The 23,794-nt window shown below is 32.4% G+C and overlaps 1 protein-coding gene across 2 annotated transcripts in view; it reads right to left on the bottom strand.

The window, feature by feature from the left end:
* The window catches only part of LOC127707887 (synaptotagmin-17-like), a 43,563-nt gene that overhangs the window by 17,037 nt on the left and 2,732 nt on the right, over nucleotides 1-23,794 (bottom strand). The window contains exon 1 of one of the 2 annotated variants that reach the window (XM_052212643.1): nucleotides 4,877-4,988. The exons of the other annotated variant lie outside the window; for it this stretch is intronic. The gene's annotated coding sequence lies outside the window, so the exon portion shown is untranslated. Of the gene's footprint in view, nucleotides 1-4,876; nucleotides 4,989-23,794 lie in introns of those variants that run through there. 2 annotated transcript variants of the gene reach the window in all.

Here is a 23,794-nt window from a genome sequence, read left to right as displayed (position 1 = left end):
ATGACAGAATGACGAAATGACGGATAAAGGTAAAACTATATGCCAGTAATTTCGTCAAAAATCAGTGGAGTGGAATCAAACTTAACAACTAATAAAATAAATCATGCACCTAACACTAAAATATCAATTAGTACACAACCAACATGCAATGGATTTAGTGTAAAGACGTCATTAACAGTCAGAGAAATACATGATCTTGTGGAATGCCAAAATACAGGTATCGACAGATTGTAGAGCCATGAATGTGCATATGTATATACAAAAATAATATTTAGATTGATTTCAATTTACTGATAATAAAATCAATATTTATACCAATAAACACAATATTCAAAGATCTAAATTAATTACAGTTTTAAATTGGTAACCTTTTAGAATAAGTTTATTTAAAGGACCGATAAGTTTACCCTGATCGTATCTAATTTTCCCGGCTCCCTCAACAACATCTCCGTAAAAATTAGGATGCTATTCCGTTTGAAATAAGTTTTCTACAGGTACAGCCAAACTTCCAAACCAAATCTTTGTATCTATGGAAGAATTTAGTAAAGGTTTTACATATTTTGTAAATCCGGAGTCAAATTATTTGAGGAAGGTAATTTTATAGACCGAATTCTTCTGTTTTTATATTGCAGATATTTACTGATCTTCAATCTGTTTACTGTTTTTTTTTTTTTTCTATTTCTTTTTGAATTTTGATTTTCGATAAACAAGTTAACGTCAGTTTGAAATTTGACATTCGGCCCTGCCGTTTACCGATGACAACACTAATAGAAACGGCAAACTGCTTTCGTCTTCAGACTAATACTTTTATTATTAGTTTTTAAACACTTTGTATAGTTTGATCTGATTAAGGTGGTAAATAACACTACCGGGAGATAACTCTGTAAAAATCAGCTGAACGTTTTCATCACGTTCTATTGTTAAAGAAACATTAAGCTTCTCAATGATTAAAATTAGTGTTTGCCAAACTGCTAAATACCCAATGAAATTTTTCCGATAAAGTGTGTGGTTCAAGTTTTTTGAAATTTTTATATTTTTATCAAAGGGTCAAAGTAAATATTTTGTCAAAATTTTATGAAAATTAAACGAGCCAAATTAATTTTAGTCAAGGTGTTTGGTACCACCTTAAAACTAGAGAATACAGAGTTTTTCTTCTTTTGAACACTTCAGTCGTGGAAGAAACATTTTTAAATATCTATGTGGAAGATATGCGTGGACATGCCTTCCTCGATTTTAGAAAACTTACAACTTGAGACGTAATATCAAATCTTGCTTTAGTACACAAATCTTTCATAAGAATTAGAAAAGGTTATAAAATTGAAAATCAACTTATATGATCCTTTTCAATACAGTGTTATTTGCCAAGTTGATTTGAACCGACATACATTAATGATCATGCAGTTCAGATTTAGCGAAAAGAAAATTTAAGAACATTGGGATTTATGGACGGAATGACGATATGTTTATTGAGAGTCATTTGAAAATGCCCCATTCGATCCATACCATTACTTAGCAATATCTTACAATTATATTCAGATTTAGTAAACATTTCAATTATTCAGTGGTTGGACTCATAAGTAACGATAACTGGTACTCGTACCCATTACATTTTCTGCAAAAATCGCTACACCAGTTACCCGCTTTTCGTTGTTTATAAGACGATTTAAAGTTCGAGTCTACAGTGCTTAACCTAACTTTTGATAAACCTTAAAAGAACGTTTCCAAAAAGAGATTTCCCGAAAATTTGTATAATCCTGAGCATCGATAAATCGGTCACCGAAGGATGTTTTCATATTCTCTATGGAGAAGTGAAGTCTGGGTTTTTTCAATATTAACAATGGTTTGTCATTATCCTTTTCAGGTATGAGTTCATCAGGTTGTAAATGTCAAATATCAACAAAGCTGACCTACTTTGTCAATGTTTTGGAAGTGGTACCATTGTCACGCTCTTAAAGTCGTCTTAAGATAAAAGCACATGTGGTGCTTAAATAGGATAAAGCTATTATGATACTGTTATATTGTTGAAATTGACTTGAAGTACGAAATGTGTGTTACTTTTAAGAGGATAGAATTTATGCTCCTTTTGTTTTAGCATAATTTGTTTAAGATGACCAATTGATGTCCAATATTCTGAAAATTATTTTTGTTTTAAAAGTGTTTGTTTTGTTTCTTAGATGCACCGTAGACACATCATCATGGCTTGAAGACTTGTTTCACTTCACGCAACTATTAAGAAAGCTTTCAGTCGAGAGGAAAAGGTGTAACTGCAAAGGACCGTGCACAACCAAAATGATGTAAATGCAGAAAAAGCAATCGCACCTTGTGGAAAACGACGTCCTAAGAGTACATCCTAGAATGCAATAAGTGACAGAAACTAATATTTGTGTTGGCACGAGACGGTGTTAGATTTAATTGTATGTTTGATTGGATTTTTCTAAAGTCAGATGTGTTGTATATCCATGATGTAACATCCAGCAAACATGTTTAACCCCGTCACATTCTGTCATAAGAGTATACGCATATGGTCATGAACATATAATCATATGCGTATACGAATGTAGCAGATAATGACCATACATTCACAGTATAAATACTCATATGGTCCGGAAAATTTACATTATCAAAATATCTTTAACGCTTATTCAACATACGATTTTATTAGAAAGGAAATAAATCCAGTCTTCAGGGAAAATTCACATGATGGATGGTACAGATTTTTTGTAGACACAAATTAATTACACGCCGACGCGTCTATCTCAATCGTTTTCATGTTTGAATAATTAAATTTTTAATCAAAAGACTATTTTATACGGTAAAAATGTACCCGAAAATTGAAGAATTATGTATATAACTGTTTTTTTACCAAGAGAGGCGAAAGATATCAAAGGGACATTCAAACTCATAAGTCGAAATTAAACTGACAACGCCATGGCTAAAAAAATAAAAGACCAACAGACAAACAACAGTACACAAAACACAACATAGAAAACTAAAGACTGAGCAACACGAACCCCACAAAAAACAGGGGATGATCTAAGTTGCTCCGGAAGGATAAGCTGACAAACGATTCCAGATATGATATTCTTAAATTCCACATTTTAACAATATCTAAAGAATATTTTGAAACGTAAAAGTTCGACTGAAACGTGAGGTGTGAACCTGACGAGTCACGTTACATTGCTACTGACCAGTAAACCGAAAATAAGTGCGGGCGGAACATACTAAAGGGAAAATCAAAACTCATATGTCGAAAGGATTGGGAAAACATGCAAATTGCACTGTTTTTACAGCAATTGCCTTCTGGAGCTTATCAGGTAGCACTCTGTTTCATTTTATTTCACGATATTTTTACAAAGAAAATCAGATAATCTTTATCGTCTCATTCTGATCATTTTTTGCTTGTGCCTTTCTTGGACATTGTTAGGAAGAAATGGCCTGCTAAGTTATGTTATTGTCCTATACTTCGCCCATATCATCCTGCTCAGGCACTCCGTAATTCTTGTATAACGGCTTGGAGACATGAGCAGAATTTATCAGCGACGTCACAACCATAACAATGTGTGAGGAGACGTTTTCAGGATTACTTTCGTCTATATATTGGTAGCTGGCAGTTATTTAACAAGTTTAACAATACCGATAACGTTATTTGACCAGTTTGACAATAATTCAATTAAATATTTGTGTATTCCGTACCTCCTCCTTTGATTTTTTTAAGATGCGAGATTTAACGCCAATTTTTAGGCTTTTGTTGTTTGTTTATTTTTAAATATGAGGTTTAACGCCATTCCTACACAACTACACACATTGTTTTGTTGGTGTACACCAATGGATCTTTTATGAATATCATAAGTGAACCCATTCAAGTATGTGCACAGTGTCACTCAGATAGTGGACATCAGCTGAATAATCTTGTTTATCATTGCTTTGATTAGAAATTTTCCATATCATGTTGTAATGGGACTTTTCGTGGAAATGTAATTTAAGGTTCAGCAATTTATATACCGGTATTTAAGTAGCTTCATAACATAAGATGTGGTATGAATGCCGATGAGACAACTCTCAACCAGAGACCAAATGACGCAGAAGTAAGCAACAATAGGTACACCATACAGCCTTCAACAAAATGAGCAAAACTTATACCGCATAGCAAGCTGTAAAAGGCCCCGAAGTGACAAATGTAAAACAATTAAAACGAGAAAACTAACGGCATCATTTATGTACAAAACAATAAACAAAAAACAAATATAATAAACAGCGACAAACGACAACCACTGAATTACTGGCTCCTGACTTTTGACATGCACATACAGAATGTGGCGGGGTTAAACATGTCTGCGGGCGCCCAACCTTCCCCCTAACCTGGGACAATTCAGTTTTAACAACTGATACAGAAGTAAGGAGATGCGGTATGATTGTCAATGAGACAACTATCAACTAAAGGCCAAATTACAAGGATGTAAACATATACAGGTCAGCAATGTGCAAAACCAATACCGCACAGCACATGTTAACTATGAAAAGCCTCGGGATAACAAACAGGCTGTCTTTAAACTAGATTCATATTATAATTAGATTTATGCGAAACAATGGACAATATTTATATGTTTGAACGATTCCACAAAAACTACAAAGATAAGATATAAATCGATATATTTCTTGTTTCTCTGATTATTTTATTCTTATATCATGTTGTATAAACCACCATAAACATATACATTTTTAATGCTAATAAGAAGTGTTTTCGTAATTAAACATTGTATTTTCGTTTAAGAACTGAAATTACATATTTAATGTGAAATATCTTACTATAACAATAGTACAGACAATGTGCGTTCGTTTAGATTTAAAAGACAATTTTAATATCATTTTTACTTACCATGAAAAAGAGAACAATCTGCACCTTCCAACGAATGATTTTATTATGGATTTTTTTGTCATGAAATTGTCGTCAACTTTTTCTTGCCATTACACTAGAATACAACGAAGACTTGATTGATTTCAATCTCAAGTTGCTTAGCAACTCATCTGATTTGAAGATTTGATTGGTTGTGTATCAGCTTTGTGTTTCCATATAGAGAGTAAAAGTGGTTTACAAGCTCTTCATGTTCCAATATGTCAACAACCTGATATTAATTTCTTGAACAACATATGACGTCAAACGTTTGTCTTAGATTTTTAGATGAAATTTCTTGATTTCAAAGTAAATATTTGAAAAATTTATTACAATATTGACGTTTCAGGAAATACAGTATAACGTAGTGTTATCCTTGTGTAGTATATATTCACTGCAAGTGGCATGTGGTATTACTATGAAATATTCCAGTTTAACCATCATTTGTTTTTTCATTGAAACGAAATTGATCTACAAAATGTACCCTTTCTTCCCTTAATTTTAGTAGAAATGAAGTTAATATACCAACAGTTTCAAATGTTGAAGTTGAAATTATCCCTTCGAAAATTTTTCGAGACTAATCTCCGGGTTTGTACTTACATGAGCAACACGACGGGTGCAACATGTGGAGCAGGATTTGTTTACCATTCCGAAGCACCTGAAATCACCCCCGGTGTTTTGGTGGGGTTCGTGTTTGCTCAGTCTTTAGTTTTCTATGTTGTGTTTTGTTTACTGTTGTTTGTCCTTTCGTTGTTTTTAATTTTTTGACATGGCAGTGACAGTTTGTTTTCGACTTATGAATTTGAATATCCCTTTGGTGTCTTTCGCATCTCTTTTTTTGACTAAATGTTTCACCAAATTCTCTTCGAAATCACAATTAAGCTAAATTTAACCAATCAAATTCTAAACACATTGAAACAATAATATCGACGGTGAGAGGAAATTCTCATTCCAAAAAAAAATCTAAGGTTGATATTTCATTATTAAATGACAAATATATATATATATATATATAAAAAATCAGTACTTCAGTTTCTATTATTCGTATTGACAGTTGCTTAACAAGTTCACACCTGAATTAAGGTATTCTTTGATATTAACCAACGACCGGTATGTACGTCTTTGAAGAAATATACGCTGACGTATTCTAAAGATATGCTAACCAAACGCAAGCCAGCAGGATATTTTCAAGACCTTCGTAGACAGCTGGAGATAAAGTTAGAGGGGAATTAACGATTAAACTGATTCATTGTTTAAATAAAATTCCTGTCCTTTGTTTTCTGGATGTTATTTGGTTACTGTCTCATTGCTGTATAATTAAAATATTGAAACCCATGCTTTGGAAGTTTGGTGACGTAAGTATAAGGAAACTACATAATAAACATATACAAAAAAAAAAATGAAGGGGAATTCTCCTCAAACACAGGAACACTTGTTTTCGACATAGTATTCAAAAACTTGTGTCTAAGCTAATATAAAATGTACGTCAAGATAATTACAGGCTTTCTTCCATAACTCTGCATAGATTCAAAACATATAAAGTGGTTGTATTCTGAGTTTAAGCATTACTTTGTTCACAGATAAGGTATAGAAGATCAGAGTTTTCAAAATGTTTTAAATGGAAATGAAGTAAGACTACAGCACATTGCCGCCGCTTCAGAATCATACAGATGTTTGTCAAGATTTTCTTATTATTACATAAATTTGTTGTATTTGATTGTATACACATGTTCCTTTTTAGCTCACCTGGCCCAATGGACCAAGTGAGCTTTTCTCATCACTTGGTGTCCGTCACCGTCGTCGTCGTCTGTTAACCTTTACAAAAATCTTCTCTGAAACCGCAGGACCAAATTTAGGCAAACTTGGCCACAATCATCATTGGGATATCTAGTTTATCAAGATGGCCGACATGGCTAAAAATAGAATATAGGGATAAAATGCAAGTTGTCTATTATTTTGAAAACCGTTATAAATAGAGAAAATCTGATAACGGCAAAAATGTTCAGAATGTTGAGATCTACCAATAGTTCATTGACGTCGAAACTGTCAGGCAACTTCTTATAGGAGCTATTGACAAATTTTACCTTTTTTTTTTTCTTCATTTTTTGCTTTTATCTTGAAAACTATAATAGATAGAGAGAAACTTTAAGTTGCAAAAATGATCAGCAATACAAGATCTACGAATAAGTATGCATGGTTGAAATCATCAGTCGACTCCTAATTAGAGTTATTGCATTTTGGTGACGATATCTTAAAAAAATATAATAGATAGGTAGAAACTTAAATAAACAAAAATGATCAACAAGACAAGATCTACGATTAAGACAATATGGAGGAAAATTATAATTGGAGTTATTACCCTTTAATGACGATTTTTACCATTTTTTTGCGTTTTGCCTCGTTTGATAAAAATTATAATAGATAAATAGAAACCTTAAATAACCTCTTTTGTTGTTTTGAACAAAAACTAAAGAAGATAGAGAGAAACTAAACAAACAAAATGATCACCAATACAGGATCAACAAAAAAGAAATTCTTGTCATAAATTCTATTCTTGTCTACAATGTTGGAGAGAGTTCATTTTTGATTATGCACATAAACCTAGGTGAGCAACACAGGCTGTTTAGAGCCTCTAGTTTTATGTACCCAGCACCCTACGCACAGATTACTTCTTAAACCTAAATACAAGTACTAGTATTGGTATTAAGTATCCCGTAAAAGCACATGTATGAAGTACACTAGCTTACAATAAGGTATTGTTTTTTGCTCATAATGATTGTTCACGGGCCATATGTATTAACAACATCTCCCAGGAATTAAAAATACACCTATAATACCTTACTATATACCACTACTCATGAAGAGGGGAAAGAAAATACACTTTTATTTATTGTCTTTAGATATTATATAACACAGAGTACTAACATCAACTGTGCAGATGAGTGTAGTTGATGAAAGCGTGGACGACAAACGGCTTCTATTTTTGTATATTCATGATACTGCTTCCTTAAATCTTAGCTTAAAATCTGGATGGGAAAGGGGGGGGGGGGGGTATTGAAGTTAAAAAGTGAGACAACAATCAGAATAAAAAATGATTTATTAGTAACACGACTTTTTATATGACTGTTTATGAAACTTTTCATTCGCGGATCCATGATTTTGAAAAAGGGAAGCGTAATTAAGGAGTACCGAAATATCCGGAATGTTTTTATCTTTAAATGGGTGATAAGAATACATGAAATACTTTTCACCAATTGCATCACCATCTTCGGATGTGTCCCTTCTTTTCTGATAATGAGAATGAAAAAAATATGCTGTGACTGACTAGCCTATATTTCATCGTTTTTTGAAATACTGCCACCAGACGTTATCCGATCTCTTTTCTTGTGCAAACAATTGTCAATTATTCTGTTAGGTAACTTAATTGTATGAAATGGTCCTTACGTTAAGAGCTTGTCATACTGTATAAACACCTGTCAATTGTAGCATATGGAACAATTTGAATATATTAAACATAAAAAGGTGGCAACATACATTTATATTTATACAAAAAATTATAGCAAACACGATTATTTTTCGTTGTTATCTTAGATAACATTTTGCTGCGATACTCTGTAGACCATAAGTATTGTATTTTGTATTAACACAGGGATACTGTAAGCAGCAGTTTGCGACCAATAGACGATAAATCTACCAATGACGTCATTGCTCTGTTTTATTCTTATTGATCCAACAGTTGGAAGTAATTCTGTATTAAAAACATGACACGATTTAAGAGTGACAAAGTACAAATTGCCAGAAGATGAGAGATTCTTAGTTTGATACGTGTAATAAAACAATTATTGTATTCCAATTTCAATGGGGAAACTGAACTTTGAGAACATCATCAACGTGAATGTACGGACACTGTATTCCAACGAAAAATAACCACGGTTTCGTCTGAGATAATTAGTTTTAAGATCTAATTTGTATAAAAAACAAAAGACATTACAGAAAAAAAAACAGTTTAAATGTACTAGACTTCATTAACACAAAAACTGTCCTGACAGGGTTATGAGGAAGAACGACTGAAATTGACACTACAAAAGCTGTACAGTTACCATCACGAATGTGTTGACAACTTGACAGACATAATGTTTTTTGATGTGCATATGCTTGTAATTACGAGAGAAACACTTTCGGGTTCTTAGATATGTGTACTATTCCCTACCGTGATTCTGGAATTGCATGACGGGAGCAATATGCCTAGCAGAAGATACTTTCAGTTATTATTATTTTTTTTTTATCTTAGTTTGTTTTATTCAAAATGGATTTATGATATTTGAACATCGGTTGACTACTGGTAACGCTTTCTATCTAATAATAAATGTGCACACAATCGGTAAGCACACTTAGCATGACAATAGTGCTGCAATCTGATTTAGATTCAGATCTATCGTAAATAAGCATAGCGAAATCACAGATAGGCATTGCTGCTATTTTGAAACACTTGAATATAAATACACCTGCTTTATTAAATTTTTGATTTGTAATGTAATTAAGAATTTTTTAATAAATTAGTAAGTAAATGGCTTATTGGACAAAAAAGCAGAAAGATAAAAGAAAATGCAGTTATTTGCAAAGAAAGAATCATTGCTTTCAAAAGTTTCAGCCTGAATAAAGATCGTTCATTTTGAAAGTTGAAAAAGACAAATACCGTTTTTGTCACAATTAACACAAGGAAAAAAAAAGACATTAGTAATAAGTGTAATAGTTTTGAAAAGTGAATGTTTTATTTCTAATGAGTCACTTACTAGTATGATACCAAACAGTGTTGTTTAATTTTCCAGTAAATCTTTTAATTGCATGCTTGATTGTTGTTGTGTGTTTAAGGTCGGCGGCAAATATTTCAGTCGTGAAAATTCGGGAGGAGAACAAATTACCAACACATTATTTAAATTTTCACAAACAGAGGGTATGTTTGATAAGGGAAGAACTTTGTCCTGGCAAAAAGTCGACTTAGGACCCCTCAATCGGTTGTTGAAAGTGCAGAGAGCATGATACCCACCTTACACAAAGCACCGGTTTTAACTTCCCCATTCTGATCGGACGTGGTTGTGAATTTAAACATCCAGCACAGCCAAACAGACACATCTCATTTTTGTAAGGGATCGGAGAAGTCCATGTGACCCTCAATATTTCTATATCCCATTCAACCCTTTAGGTGGGTATGTTTTGAAGTAAAATTGTGTCAGTACCCGTTCACATACATGTATTGGTTATAAATGTACTTGTTTTGTTTATCATCTTTTAATTTGTCTAACTAATGTTTATGTTATTTTCTAAATGATATGTTATGTAATTTTTGTATATATAGGGAATGACTGTAATATTTTTTCTGTCTATGAAGAAAAAACCTCAATCACGTGGTGCACACTAAATAACCCGCGTAGCGGGTTATTTAAAGTGTGCACCACGGGCATTGAGGTTATTTCGAATAAACAGAAAAATATTACAGTCATTCCTTATAATTTGATTTAAGTATCGAAATAAAACGAGTAAATCATTAAAAACTGTTGATGACGTCACTGTCACATGGTAAATTTATGTCTATGAGATGATAGACAAAAAAATTTATCCAATTAGAAAACGCGTTACTTCTGAAATTAAATTATAATCTTATATGACAAAAATGAGAAGATACTAAGAGGGCAATCATTATAAAGTGGTCTAATTGACTCAGTCAACACCATGGATGACCAATAACAAAAGACGACGTTAAGACAAACAACAGTCCACAAGGTTTAGTCACGTTTCTCCAACATTTGATAATTATACTAAAACAACATTAGGGATTAAGGGGTCCTAATAAGGACTGGCATCTGGATAAGCACATGTAATTCACCGATATCAGTTCTTAACTAAAATAATGTAAATGGGTTATTGTTAAAAAATATATATGAAGACATTGAAAATCTAATTTAAAAAAAAATAATAATTGGGTTTCCATATATTTTTGGTTGAATATAACCAGAAATTTTAATACAAAATTAAAAAGTTATTCAACTAAAAAATCCATGATTAAACAATGAAATTTCAAACTAAAAATTTCATAAAAAGTTATCAAGAAATAATCTCAAAGTTATTTTTCTTAAATGATTTTGTAATGGAAATTACACTAACAATCGAAATGATCACTGACTGTACCCTATTTTAGTAATTTATTCTATTACTCGATATATTTTTGAATTTGTGTTACATGTAGATTCTCAAATCTAAAACGATGCGCAACAACAAAGTTTCATTTCCGTAGAAAGTTACCTAAAGATGTTGTCCTCTAGTGCGAAGAACCATATACAGACCTTCTAAAATTCAAACTGACCATTATTCCGTGCGTTCATCGTGTATCGTGCGTGTTGCGTGCGTGTATCGTGCGTTTATCGTGCGTGTACCAATCGTGCGTTCATCATTCATCGTTCCGTGTATTTTCCGTGTAACGTGCGTGCATCGTGTATTCTTAATCGTGTATGGTGCGTGTATCGTGCGTGTATCGTGCGTTCATCAATCATTCATTCTTAACCGTGTATCGTGCGTTCTTCAATCGTGTATAACTGTGTACATCAGATAACGTGCATTTGTCAAACGTTCATCTCTAATCGGGTAACGTTCATTCATTGCGGTTTTTATATGATAGTCGGTTATAGAGCTCATCAAAGCTTATATTTTATCTCACGGTTAAAGTGTATATATATGTTCCGACTTTAAATAAAATTTACATTCATACTTACTTTCCGAGTTGTGAACACTTAATTAACTTCATCGTACATAACGTTCATACAGATTCATGAATTTTTGTGTAAAATTTATTTATCATCTGTAAACATTTCGTGGTTATTCAGTGAATCTTGGCTGGGACTGACACATTTTAATATAATGATACATGTTCTACGTACAAACAATAACATGATGACATTTCTACGACAGAACAGTTAAAATTGGAATTTCTATTCAACTGAGCGAAATGGGCTTAAAAATATACTGTTGGCTACTGTTATTTGTTAAAAAATATTCCGCCAATTAAAAACAACAGTGCTTTTGCAAAATTTAGATGTGGGGTAGCTCCACTAAAAATAGAAACTGGAAAGTATGAAAGAAAAGAAGTCCACGAGATGACATGTGTTGTAGCTCTACTATTGAAGATGAACTTCATGTCATTTTAAAATGCCCATTATATGTAGATTTAAGACAAATTATGATACATTAAGCTAAACATTTTAATGAACATTTTAACCTTTAATTATCAGATAGCGAAAAATTTATATTTTTATTTAATAACGGCAATGTTGCTGCTATAGTTGCAAAAAACATCAACAATATTTCATTGAAAAGAAACGGCATTTTATTTCCTAGTTCTCAAAGAAAAATGTTTTATTTTCATATAGTACAGGTGGACACTGTAAATTTTAAATGTAAATGAGTAATAATATTGTGTCTTAAAAGTCTCTCATTATTCTTTTTAAGATTGGTACATACAATGCAAATGTTTTAATGTTTTATGTTTATTTCTGTGATTCTCATTTTATGTTTGTATGTGGTGAGACTATAATAAAATATTGAATCAGTATTAATGTTCAACTTGAGTCATTTCTCCAATGTTGAACAATGCAAGATTATAATTCTTCGCTTATTTGGCAAATTCATATTCTACTAAATATTCAAGCATTTAAGTTTTGATAAATACCATTACAAATATAATTTTTGTCTTCCGTTTCTGATGGTCTCGTGCAGGTAAGGTTATTCCATTGAGAAAATACAATATACAAGATTGTCGGGTAAATGTGGATTGCGGATTAAGATTTTAGATGTCAAACTTGAATTAACAAATTAAACTGAGGCGAATTTAACACGAATATGTATTTTCTCTTCAACAGTGTTTTTATTCTCTGTTCTTTATTTTCATTTAAAATAAGCTAAATATGTTTTGTGGAAAATTGAATACAAATAAACATATGTATTTGAAGGCATTTTTTTAATCAAACAAGTATATTATTAAGATCACGCAAATATATCCCGTATTCCTTAAGAAGGATTTTAAATTGAGGAACTTTTTAAACTTGAAATTGTGTTTACGAGTTTAAGATATTCTTTTTTATTTAAATTTTTTGATAAAATAGTTAAATATATTGTATTATCATAACAAGACTTTAGTTAAATGGAATAAACATGGAACACTTTCACAGATTCACTTTTCATTGTGTTCATGGTTGCATATCAAGGACACCGTTTTTAATGTATGTCTAAAAGATTAATATCCGAAAAAATAATTCACAATAGTACTTTGTATTAAAGAATGACGGATTATTTTACCATGGGGGTATTTTTTGTTCCGTTACTGAGGACATTTTTTTGTCCTTTATGAATCCATATGACAAATTTGACTCCAATAAGGATAAATTTTATCTTATAGAAAAATCGGTAGTTTTTATCCGATAGATTTTGTGTTCATCTTTATCGGATATAAAAGATTGAAAAATACAAACAATTAATTGAAGTTTCGTATGCATCTATCACGATCCAGCAACTTTTGACTAGTATAAAGGGTTGCCTTGGTTTTATAGCTCAAAACGGTATCATTTGTTTTGCTTTACATTGGGTTAGATAATGAAATGTATGTTTCAGAAATTTACACAAATTTGATTTCGGCTTTGACTCCCGGGGACACTGTCGTTTACAGTAAAAGACGAAATTCTACACATGTACGTTCTTATAAAAAGAAGTTGTGGTATGATTGCCAATGTTCATCATTATATCATAATTATTGTACTCCCCTTAATAATGAATCTATAATATATGCCACTGGACGTTAAACGATCAATTATTAATTCATCCATCTTATCCTTTTAGTTTTGTGATAATTTGCATATCAAATACATGAAACAACAGGGGCGGATCCAGCCATTTTAAAAAGGGGGGTTCCCAACCCAGGGCAAAAAGGGGGGGGGGGGTTCCAACTATATGTCCCCATTCAAATGCATTGATCGTCCAAAAAAAGGGGGGTTCCAACCCCCAGAACCCTCCCCCTGGATCCGTCACTGAACAACTGCAGAGTTTCACTAAAGTTAGAAGGCCGATATTATTGCACATATAAAACAGACATTAACATCGATCCCTACGTTTTGATCCCCTCACAAAACACGCTTTATAAATTTCATGCATCTATAACGCTTTTCTTGATTTACTTTCACTAGGAACGCTTAATGCTAAATATTTGAAAGCCAAAGAATGTATAAAATAGATAGGAGTGTAGAGCTATATGACCAATAAAGGGCCTATACACATTCACAATATTCTGTGTATTTATGTGTCTGTCCAAAGTCAAAAGCACGTAGTTCAGAGGTTTTCGTAACATCAATTCTGTTATATACATGTATTTGGGCTTTTTTTTTTGTGGCAAGATACATGTAGCTTTGAAATAAGGCCAATTAAAATTAATTGATAGATTTTCATCCCCGCCCGCCCCTCTGAAATCGTCCCGCCCCGATTTTTTTTATTTTGAAAAATTTACAATTTCCGGAATTTGTTCATTTCCGTTACCGGTAATCGTCAATAATTTTGTTTCATTCAAAACTTCCTGTTTCAAATTTCGGTTTTCGTACTTCTTCGAGTAATCAACCAAACATGCAAAATGATTAAGTCGACATATTCTGCTGCTCTATGATGACACCATATGATCGTTTACTGAGAATAGAGATTGATTATGAGAAGGGCGTGAAATATTCGGGTTACCAGTAATACGCGGTGTCCAAGAATGCAAATCCGACGCGGTATATCACCAATTTCTGTGATTAGAAAACCGTGGATTTTTTGTATTTATACAATGATTTTGTCTATGGAAATTTGGACTGTGAATGATATCCAAAGCGCAAGAATCGTGGAACACATTGATACAAAAAACATGACTGGATTAAAGAAATTGACACAAGCACGAAGTTGTTAGATTTATGACTGTATATTGTGTTCAAAAAATCGACAAAGCCCTTAAAATTTACACATGGCTGTCTTTTTTTGTTGACAAACAGCAAACACCCTCTGTCCCTTTACCCTCAGTAGAGTCATTAAGGTTGCAATTCTGTAAATATAGACAATGCAATTTCCCATAGGAACTCCCTTTGCGGCTAAAACTGTGACACTTTTACTATGAAGTTTCGTGAAAAATAATATCCTAGAACGGAAAGTTTATATGCACTACTATTTTATTCAAAGGTCAAAATATAGGGCTGTGCGGCATATTTTCAACATTTATATGCCCTGAACTTCTAAGAGTTTAAACTTATACTAAAATTCTATACTACCCTTACCTCCATTTTTGGACCTCCTAAGAATTAAAATTTAGTCGCTACCATGTTTTTCTATACTGGTTACATTCCCAAGTGATGTCTCTATGAAATGAAACACAGAGATCATAAATGGGAACCAGTACGTTAACAAATTAACATATCTATGAATATTATATATCTCCCCAAAAGAGGCGTGGTTTGAGAAACAGCTGTATTTACAAAGTTCAACCTTAAACAACTTCTTTTTTGTTAAGTTCATGTTTTACATTGTAATATTATATTTGCATATTGAATAAGCACCAACCCTATTTTTTTCAACACTGTTTGAGTTTTCATTTTATTCTCAGACTGTACTCATAACACTTGTGTTGCATACCAATGCATTTGCTTCATTTTATGGGGACCACAAACCGTAGCTTGGAAAGCAAAATAAATTTGGTGTAGGCAGTCCAACTGAAGAGAGAATTTATCCACGTTGTTGTTGTATACTATTAATAGGTTTCTAAAGCGGCAATGCAATTGCATATAGAACAGTGGTTGCCAATCAGAGATATTTATTTAAGAATTAAAAAAAAAATGTACGATTCTTTATACATGTATATACATGATATTAGCTTATTATTACACTTGCATGTAAGAAGAACACATCAAAAGAGTGTTTCATATGAAATAAAATTTAAAAAATAAAATCCTCCCACCCGCCCCATTTTTTTCAAAAATCTGGATGAAAATCTACTAATTAAATTTAGTTGGCCTAAAGAAGGCCGTTAGTTTGCTCAATTGAATTGTTTCATATTTTTTTCATGTCGGGGCGGGGCCTTTAATAACCGACTTTACAGTTCCCGTATTTTTTCATTATTGAAGGTCGTATAGATATAACTGCTAGCATTCCTCTTGATTTGAACTTTCTTGAATAGTTGACTCACTAGCAATTATACCACATTTTCTTATTTTTACATAAGCCTTCAATCATTGTGTAAACCCTTAAATAAACCCTATTTCTTTGGGCAATACCTACGGGAATTAAAATAATAAAAACCATTATTAGAAAATCGGAATATATATGTGTGTATGACTCGGAGGTGCAATGGAGATCATAAAGTTTGATGGCCACGCGTGAAGTGCGCTGGTCTGCGCCGAAGTGCGATGAGCTGTTCGATGGTTTGCGATGGTTTATATAACGCGGGATACCTAGATTAAAGTCTACAGATGTGCAATTATTATGAGCAGTATATTTGTTTCAATGTCAGTATATAAAGCATTTACTAGTGTTATTGTCTATGAATGTAATAGTTAAAGTTACCGCGTACTAATTTAGAGATCGTCCTATTTGATGTTTTGCATGTGGAAATTATTCTTGCTTCAACATGTATCTTTACTTAATTTGTTCCTCTAATGAGATCATCATTTACCGTTATATAATCATAAGAATAGTTTCAAGGTGGACCCGTATGTATTGAGGGAATGACACTTCATCGTACGTAAAAACAAATCTTTCGTATATTTCCCGTTTCACAGTCCTACATGTATATTGAATTTTACCCACAACTCACAAAGTTGACCAGCGCAGGGTATGCTTAAACCTCTTATTCTAGATGTCAGGTAACTTACTCGTGTTTATGTTGGATTGCTGTCTGATTGACGAATATCCGTCATTTTATATATATATATAACAAACAAATTTAAATTATATATATATATATATAAAGAAAAGTTAAGTAGAATCCGTATGCTGGTAACATATAAGAAAATTAATAAAAGATAATAACGGTTTCAATTCATCACTTTTACTAGCGCTTTCACTGCTTTTACAGATCTTCAGGTAATATATAAATATTTAAATTTGTTTTTTAGGGATGCAACCAGTTGCACCTTTTCATTTAAAATATATTTCCGTGAAGTAATCTCAAAAGATTACTCACTTCAATAAAAAATAAATAAGGGAAATGAAACCTCTTCTCGAATGTTGCACTTTGTGTAATTGTTCTCTTCGACAAAATACTGCCTTGAACTCAATTTTGGTATAAATAAAAAGAAGCCACATTTGGTTCTTAAATGGATATTTTTTAAACACCTAAAGCTAGGTAAAGCCTATCTCTTGATATAGGCTCTTAAATTCGGCAATTTTTAGAGACCGACCGTGCTTGGGCTGTATTGCCAGTCAAGATCGCTAAACTCTCATTATCCGTTTAAAGATTTTCTGAAAATACGATGGTTACTGTCTCATTAGAAACTAAAACCTTATCAAATATGGTGGCCTTCGGCTGTCATCTGCCCTTTTCGGGTTGTTGTCTCTTTGACATATTCATCATTTCCATTCTCAATTTTAAAATAACTAAAAATACGATAAACAGTTGTCAGATCAATATTCATTTAACAAGCCAGTGCGTTGATACAGGTTATATTCTACTGAATTTACTATATCCGTTACTATTACGTAATTATATAAGTCCCGTGTCCAGGTAAAAATAACAATTTGTGGTTTGTATGTCAGGTGAAAGTGACAACGGGTGGTATGTATACTAAAATGTTTATCGTCTTCCATTATACATGAGGGTGTGGATGGGGGTTTATAGAATAGAAAATTATTGACCAAAAAATAAAGAATACAAAAAATAACCAGACAAATATATAGAAAAGAAAATGATGAGGTACTAGAATATATGGAATAAAGAATGATCGACAAAAGGTATAACGATTAGAAAAAAATGCCTAAAATGATAGAATACAGAAATAATGAATCCCTATTCAGACCCTCATAATCTGACGATGACATTTAGCTTTAGGACAATTATGGTCATGTGATGCAGTTTTAGAACCACAGTGATTTTTTTTACAAAAGTTCACATATATACAAGCTAATTCTTACAAAATCAATTTGTAATAAAAATTATATCTTCATGTGCTAAATTTAAAAGACAAATGGGTTTGAATTATTCGACATTAAAAAATTTTACTTATAACATTTCGGTTTCGTGGACATTTTTGTCCTTTGAACAGACATCCTTAACTTTTTTGTTTCAAAAGATAAAAATATGCGGATTTCAGTAAAGAGATTAGGAATATCTTCGTTATAAAATTGGGCTCTACATTTGTGTAACAATTCTTTGTTAATATTTAATTTTTGTGAAAAGAAATTGATACAAGAAGAAAAAACGGTATTTTTGTTATATATTTATCTAGTTAAAAAAAGTCGGTAATTTCTTCATAAAAGTTGCAACGAATAATCTTCATACAGTATCAAGCAAAATGTCATGTCTAAATTGAGGGGGCCATAACTGATAACACTTTTTCCTTAAAAAAATGAAAAAAATAATTATTTGGATAAGAAAATAACCCAGATATTTAGATATATTAGAATAAAAATCTGTTTTTAATTTTTTTAAAATCATTTAATATTCATCGGTTTATGATTAAATGAAAAATATAGAAAATTGTTAAGTTGTTTTTAAGGAAGGAAAATAATGTTTGTCCCGAGAAAAAAGCCCCCCCCCCCCCTATAAATGATCATTAATTTACCTAAGTGGGGGCTTAAATTTGGAGACCGATCGCGAGGCCTGACTGCCATAAACAACAGATAACGAACAGCAAACAGTGGGTACACCAATTGATATGTATGAAAGACAACGGCGGACACAAAATGATTGCACTGAATAATTTCAACTACCATTGAGATCGTTTTTTTTCAAATCTCCTTATCAAGTTAGAAATGCATTTTAAAAAACCTTGGGATATCTTTTACAGTTTGGAATTGGAATTGGAATTAAAAATTGCATTTCCCAAAGAGTTTCAGGTAAAACCCCGAGAATCTCACCTCCTAGAAATTTGAAGTGCCAGGATGTTTGAAAATATGTATGAATTTTATTACATACTTGAAATTGTATAAGGAATATAAAAAGATTCAGTATGTTTACTGTACAAACAAACAACAGACACCAAGTGATGGATACAATTGTGGCTTATATTGTTTAATTCATTTTTACTGAGAGCAAAATTTGATTGATTGATTATTCAGTGGTTGTTTAAACGTCCAGTGGCAAAAATTTCATGCATATTCAGGACGAAAAGTCGTTTCAGAAGTATATTATGAAGTATTTGGTATTACAAATGTTTAAATTTTCTCATTATTTGGTAAATTTCATTTTCTTAGCTATTTCTAATTAATTTGTACGAATCAGATTTTTCTGACAAATTATATATTTTGCTCTAAATTAACTCATACGATTCTGATAATATAAGGAACATTGTAACTTAAGTAAAAAAAAAAGAGATTATGATTGTTTAATCAGTTGTTATGTAAGTTCGCTCGTGTCAGTCGGATCACTGATTTTCGGCAATATCAAGGAAAAACCGGCACGTTCCAAATATTGTTCAACTACTCATTTAATGGTGATTCTTTTTCTTTAAAAATTGGAATTTATGTAATAAAAATCTATCTATCTCTACCATAGTATGAAAACAGAGTACAAGTAACACGTCCTTTCTAGTCCTTAGTGGCATATTATAAGTCCTTAGCAGTGTTTAGACGTACAGGCAGAAAACAGTCGAAGGCCACCAATGGGTAGAAAATCCCGCACCGAAGGCGTTTTTCAGCTGGTCCCTAAACAAAAATGAATTTTAGTTCAGTGATAATGGACATCATACTAAACTTCGAAACATACAAATATTTCCTAAATTTCGGAACGTAAACATATGATAATTAATTAGTTAAGGTTACAAATTTAGGCAGATAAAAAGAAGGGGGGGTCAATGCATTTGAATGGGGACATATGGTTAAAACCACCCCTTTTGTCCTGGGTTGAGAACCCTCTTTTTAAAAATGGCTGGAATCGCCACTCTTTAAAACGTAGCAATTTATAAATTATTTATATTAAGTAGAATTATAAAATCGATGAGTTTTATAATTTGACAACACTCATTGATATTGGAAATACTATACTACAATTAATTTATTTAATACATGGAGTGTTTAGTAAAACTGTCGACCAATCAACACAGAAAGCGAGATATCTAAAATTTGTATACCCTTATAGATTTTCATTATCATACATCAATTTTAAATGCAATTCCAAATAAAATGGCTTTGAGAACCGTGTATTAAGCGCTTATCGTTCATTCGTCAATGAATCATTCACCGTGCGTGTATCGTGCGTGTATCGTGTGTTCATCATTCATCGTGCATCGTGCGTGTATCGTGCGTTCATCATTCATCATTCATTTTTCGTTAATCCTCCGTGTAACGCTCATCGCTCATCGTGCGTGTATCGTGTATCGTGCATTCACCGTGCGTGTATCGTGCATTCACCGTGCGTGTATCGTGCGTGCGTGTATCGTGCGTGTGGTCAGTTTGAATTTTAGAAGGTCTGTATATCTACCTAGTCGTTCTGTCAGTATATCATAAGAGCCAAAGTCAGAGTTCCTGGCATGCTGTTTTAGCAGATGGAAGAGTCAATCGTATATATGTCCACGTTTTCCACCAAAAGGGGAGAATACAAGCTGGGTACATCACGTCGTGAACTATAGGGTGTTTAACTGTGGGAACTGGCTATGTGAATTGTGGTCTACAAGTATTCTCGATTTGTCACTTAAGCTTTGGACAATACATGCAAGTTAACTAAGAAATTTAAATAAACTAAATCTTTAATAATAAGCAGCGTAACTTTGATACTTTTATATAAGCTTAAAAGACTTTAAGTCGTTTGTTGGTGTGGTTTTATAAGTGTGTCTCGTTTCTCGTTTTTTATATAGATTAAACCGCTGGTTTTGCCTGTTTTACTGTTTAACACAGTCATGCCCTTTATAGCTTACTGTTCGGTGTGAGCCAAGGCTCCGTGGCCGTACTTTGACCTATAATTGTTCACTTTTTATACATTGTGACTTGGATGGAGAGTTGTCTCATTTGCACTCATACCACATCTTCTTATTTAAAATCAATGACTCAAGCCATTATATATTCTCAATAGCTCTCAGAATATAATATGTTTATTTTTATTCAAGATCGCAAAATTGTACTAGTAATCAAAAATATACATTATTATAAAAAATAGAGAAAAAAATATAAAAACAAATTAAAATAAAGATTTACATTACTGTGCTAGATTATATCGACTTTTAAAATCTTAGGAAACTATTTAAAAAATATATATAAAAAATATTGTAAAAGAAAATGTTAATGTTTAAATAAATCACTATTAGATAATACCCTTTTTTAACAATATTTTAGTTAAGAACAGGTGAATTACTGGTTAATATCAAGATACCAGTCCTTAAGAGGACCCCCTAATCCCCTATGTTGTTTGAGTCTAATTTAAATTATCAAATGTTGGAGAACCGTGATCACACCGTCCACAAAAACGATAAGATTGAGCACCGAGAAACCATTAAATATAATGAATAATAAATGTACGTTTTCTGTTGTATACCGTACAAAGGACAAATCAATTGGTCTTAATAAAGAATTCGCATACTAAGCGTATATCTTTTTCAGCGATGACCAGACTAAACAGCGAAGATAGAAATGACAAAATCGGTCTGAAATAATGCACAATTTATTAACATACCAAAAGGTTGGGTCCAAGTAGTCGGTAGAAACTTTGGAAAGTTTGTTTAGAGTAAGACTGCCACTAAGAATAATTGATAAGTTTAGAATTTCCCCTAAGAATGATTGCAAGTACGCGGTTTTTCTCTATCTACGGAGAATACTGAGGGAGGATATGGTCATCATCAATGTGATTAAATACTGTAACCTTGAGAAGGATGCATTTCCTTGGAATACATGCTACAATTTTAACTTAACCGGTTGTACGTATTGTAATTCAATAAGTGAGGGGATGGATGGGGTTTACATAATAAAGAATAATAGCAAAACAAAAATACTGATAAAGAAAAATAAGCAAAAAATATAAATAATGGGGTGCCAAAGTATAAAGAATAACTGTGGAAATTAAAAGAATAAGGTAATACTGTGACAGTACTGATTACAGAAATTAAGGACCCCCGCCAAATCCAGATCCTATAAGTTATGAAGATATTATAAAGTTATGTGGCAATGCATAGTTCAATTTAAGATTGCTTCAAAACTACTACATAAACCGATATTGATTCGACAATAACTAGATAACTGAATACATTGAAAAGAAACATAAGTTTGAGGGGATATTGGGAAATGAAATTGTTAAACTCTGAAACCAATTTTGGAACTCATTTTGCGTTTTATATTTGCCAATGCATTTTGTATGCACATTTGAATGTCAAACTTTCCCAACAATAGAATATTCTGGATTTAAGCCACGTCACACATATTTATACTAGGAACTAAGTGGCAAAGACGATACAAATTTTGCAGTCTGCAAATAGTAGCAAATTAATAATTACTGATAATTACCTTAGTTCTAATTTGATACGATTTTTTAATACGATTCTAATGTCGAAGAATTGGCTCCCTTAGACCATTCTCATTTCAGACTGCATGGTAGGAAGATATCGATCTAATTTTTAAAAATCAAACACAGGACTATCTTTAAGCTATTACCAGGTCAATTTTGTCGAGGTCAGCCGCTTCATGCGTTATCCGTAAAAATGTTATAGTAAACATTTCAGTAGGATCAAAATTATGAAACGCATATTTAATTTTTGTCAGTAAAATTTTAAAAGATCAGTTGTGTTTGCATTTAAAATAATAAAACATTTATCTTTGATCTCAAAGACTGATTGATTTGACGATGATTGTTGGTTGCTTAACGACCAGTGACAAATAGTTCACGCATGTTTAAGACGAGAACAAATTACCTGTACCAAGTCAGTAATATGACAGTTGTTTTTCATTCGTTTGATGGTTTTGAGCTTTTAATTTTGCCATTTGATAAGGGACTTTCCGTTTTGAATTTTACTTGGAGTTCGGTATTTTTGTTATTTTACTTTTTAACAATACATGCAATTGGTAGGTCCTGTATTAGGAATTGATCGGGATGACAGGAGAGATATTTGGACTGTCACTTGCAATTGATCACCTACGGACCGCTCAATGAGTTGTTGCAAGGGTTATTAACGTGTACAGATGCATCGGATTAACCGTCCATATTCCGACCGACCGTGGCTGCGTACTTACACATCCCGCATATCAAAACAGACGCCCACTTTGGCTAGGGTTTTACTGCCGGTCGGAAAAACACCAAAGTGACCCTATTTCTATTCCCCAGTCACCCTTGAGGTGCACAAATACTGACTGTTTTAATTTTTATCTACATACGTAGCTCTATCCATGGTATAGGCTCCTCCCATTTTGAAGAAGGGTTATTTCTTGGGATTTTCTGCAGCAAAATCTCGATTGAAATTGTCATGATGTTATTCTGACTGAGTTTGTATTTGATTCTACAGGTCTGTAAAAGAGTGATGCTCATGTTGCAGAACATTTATTTTGCCCTTTCTATGAATGTATCATTAACATCCTTTACACAAACAGTAAGATAATTTATCAGAAGTGATGATCATATTTTAGTAAATTTTTATGTTAAGTGTCACAGTCGAATAAAAACCACAGGAACTATGCATTATTTTCAATTGTACGAAATAAACAAACTGTTACATG

Source organism: Mytilus californianus, unplaced genomic scaffold (assembly GCF_021869535.1).
Source record: "Mytilus californianus isolate M0D057914Y unplaced genomic scaffold, xbMytCali1.0.p SCAF_7, whole genome shotgun sequence".
NCBI classification, from domain to species: Eukaryota; Metazoa; Mollusca; class Bivalvia; order Mytilida; family Mytilidae; genus Mytilus; species Mytilus californianus.
This window is presented reverse-complemented; position numbering and strand designations above follow the sequence as displayed.